Here is a 3801-nt window from a genome sequence, read left to right as displayed (position 1 = left end):
GAGTGGAAGCCCAAAATCTCTGTAAATGTTTATGAAAATTAATAAAATATAATTATAGGAAAAAAAAAAAAAGAACCCTCAGTGGTACAAGCAATTAACACTCTTGGCTACTAATCAAAAGTTTGGCAGTTCAAAGCTATTCAGAGAAGCCTCCGAAGAAAACTCTATGGCTTACTTTGAAATAAACAGCCATTAAAATCCCATGTAGCTGTTGCTATGTGCCTTCAAGTTGTAACTAACTCATAATTGACCTCAGCCGGTTTTCAGAGACTGACTCTAAATCACATGAGGGGAGACTTGAACATCTTTCTCCCTTGGAGCAGCTGGTGGATTTGACCTGCCAGTCTTTGGGTTGTCAGTGCAACTCTTTATCACTAAGCTACCACCAGAGCTCCCTTTATAACCTTATCAGGAATAGTTACACTCTAATATTAATAAATTATTTTGAAATTCAGATGGAATAAATTCAAGGTCATATTTTGGTTCTCATGGATTTATTTTCATTTTCTTCAGTCTGTTTGAATTTGCATGTAATTAATTGACGGTCTGATCCACATTCTGCCCCTGGCCTACTTTTGTGTGGTTTTTTTTTTTAATTTATTTTAATGAAAGTTTGCAGAAGACTTTGGATTTCCATTCACGTCGCCTAGTTTTGACTGCCAATTTTGAGTTTCTCCAATGATTCCTTTCACAGATGTAGTCAATCTGATTTCCATACAGTACATCAGGTAAGGTCCATGTCTAAAGTCTCTGTCTTTTTTAAAAAGTATTTGCAATGGATAAATCATTGAAAATACAAAATTCAATCACTCTATTTCCAGCCTCATTTACATTGCTAAGCCCGTATTTTCCAACTACTATTCCTTCATCACTGTTTCCAACTTTTGCATTTCTGTCACCAATTATCATTAACACATCTTGATTTCATGTTTGATCAATTATGGACTGCAAGATATGGTAAAAATTTTCCATTTCTTCCTGTTTGGCTCTAGATGTAAGAGTGTATATTTGAATAATAGTCATATTAATATTAATAGGTCTTTCTTGTATGACACAGAGAAGTCTGAACAGCTATTGAAGAAATTGCAAAAGACAAAGAAATAATTGAAACTAAAGAGAAACAGGTACAACAACCAAAAAAATCATCACAAGACAAAGAGGGTACATACAGCCCACACGGTACTGGAGAGAATTGAAATGCATGAAAATGCTATCAGAATATCAAGACAGACATTTCAGAAGTTTCTAACACGGTGGAAGGTTAAAAAAAAACCAGAACAAAATGAGTATGAGTATCCAAGGGGGGAGGAGAAGCAGAGCAGTGAGGATGGGGCCTTAATCATAGGGTTGCACAATTTGATGGAGGGGGTGAAGGAAATTGAAAGATCTGATGTGAAAGACAATGTGTTCAAACTCTGTAAATAAACCCATATAATTTTAAAAAAAAATAGCAGAACAGAAAAGCTAGAACAGAGAGTCAGTGAGATCAAAGACAAGAACCTCAATGGGAACAAATAAGAAGAAAAAACAGAAAGGAGATGGAAGGAAAATGAAGAAAATACTAAAATCATGTGGGATAATACCAAAAGGAACAATGACGTATTTTTTTTCTGCCTCCCTATCTCTGAAGAATTTGCTTTATTCATGGCTTCCATTCTTTCTTCTATCATTTGCACTTTCTTCTGTAATTGTTCATATAACTCCACATTAGCAATGTGTTTTTCTGGCTCCCTGTCTCTGGGATGTTTGATTTATTAATGACTTTCATTCTTTCTTCCATCATTTGTATCTTCTTCCGTAGCTGTTTGTATGGGTCTGCCTCAATATACTTCTTCTGAATCTTTGTCTCTGATGCATTTATTGCATCTGCAGCATATTCTGCTTTTTAGGAGGTTTGTGGGTTTTTTTTCAATGAGGACTAAGAGTGGGGTGGAGCTCCCCGATTAAAACAAGCGTGGAAGGAGGAGTGGCATCCACTTCCATAATAGTTTGCCTCCAGAAACCCTATGAACTTGGAGAGAGGATGAAAGGCACCCACGTGTCAAGGACTCTCCTTCATAGGGTCGCTAGGAGTCGCCTGCGACTCGAACAACAACAACAACATATGAAACTACCTCCTTCTTTTTTGGTATGTGTTAGGCTGTTTCTATTGCATCTGAGCAGGTTGTTGAGAGTTCTTTATTATGTTATAGATTAATTGCAGACTTAAAATGTTCCCTTTATGGAAAAGGGCAGCTTGCTATACCAGGAGTCCTTTCTGGTTTTGTCAATGAGAAAGTTCACATTTCCTAATATCCTTCTACTTCTCTCTGGACTACAGTGCAGTCCTGCCAGAATTTCACCTGAGTGTTGCCTTCCTCTTCTAAAGTTGGTAATTGTGCTTGGTCGACTACAGTGTGGCCTGAGGCCAACTTCCCTTTGGCTGTTGCTCTCTCTATATATGGGAAGGAGCAAGGAGGACAGGGCCCTAGACCCTCAATGTAGCTGTCCCCTCTGGTCTCCTGTAGCCTGGTAAGCATCTCTCCTTCCTGTATGTGCCTCTTCTAAAGTTTCTAATTGTCCTTGGCAGTACTAGTGTGCAGGGCAGCCAGAGACCACCTTCTCTTTGGCTGTGGCACTCTCTATGTGGAATGGGGTTGATAAGGGCAGGGCCACCACATGTCTTTTTTGCAGCTTCCCTCTCAGGTCTTCAGTAGTCTGCTGGGAATCTCTCCTGCCTGCACATGCCTCTTCTAAAATGTATAATTGTCCTTGGAAGTGTTAGTGTGCAGGAAAGCCTGAGCCCACCTTCCGCCTGGCTGCTCAATCCAAGGTGGGGGCGATCTAGTTGAACTCTTGAGGTATCATCTCCTCAGAGAAAACTTTCCATTCAACCCCTTGGTTACTTTCATTTGTCTGTTTTGGGTTTTGTCTTGATTTTCTCTTTTCAAGGCACTTACCACAATTTTTGTTATGTATTTATTTACGTGTTTCCATATTTAACTCTTGCCTTACCAAATAAATTATGTTAAGAATTATTAAATATAAGTTATGTGATAACTATGATATTGTATGTGTTGTACACAAAATACTTACCTTAATGCCTGCAAAGTTTGGCTCAACAAATACAACTATTGTCCATTTACCAGTTTTCTCATTATCAAATATTTCACATTTACAAGGTTAGTAAAAAAAGTTTACTGTCCAGCTATTCTGTACATTAACAATATGCAACTGGCAGTAACAAATGCTTAAGTTTGAGGTAACAGTAATCTTGGCTGTAATGATTAAGATTATAATTCAACTTGACTTTGCCGTGGTTTTTAATAGATGTTATATAGTAATGTAGTTTGGTATATATGTAATGATGAAATCTGCAGATTATATAATGGTGAATCTTGGCAGTTATGCAATGACATTACTTGCTGTGCAATGACATTACTTGCTATGCATCAGACAGCTGGACAACAACTAAGAATGACGATTGAACATAGCACGGAACACCAGGAGAACAAATAGGCCTGTCTTGGAGAGGGTGAAACTAAGTTTCTCCTCTGAAGAAAAGGATTTTGAAGCTCCATCTCACATACTTTGGTAACATAGCCAGGAGGGATCAGTCCTTGGAGAAGGACCTTATGCTTGGAAAGGTTACAGGAGAGGAAGACCCCAAATGAGATAAATTTACACATAACTGGAGTAATGGGACCAAGTGCATCAGAGTCAGTGGCACTAGTTCAGGATAGGTCAGAGTTCAGAGCTAGTATACATAGGATCACTATGGATCACATGCTACTCAATGGCACATAACAACAACAACCACCT

Source organism: Elephantulus edwardii, unplaced genomic scaffold (genome assembly GCF_000299155.1).
Source record: "Elephantulus edwardii isolate Elephantulus edwardi_28Jun2011 unplaced genomic scaffold, EleEdw1.0 scaffold00059, whole genome shotgun sequence".
NCBI lineage: Eukaryota > Metazoa > Chordata > Mammalia > Macroscelidea > Macroscelididae > Elephantulus > Elephantulus edwardii.
This window is presented reverse-complemented; position numbering follows the sequence as displayed.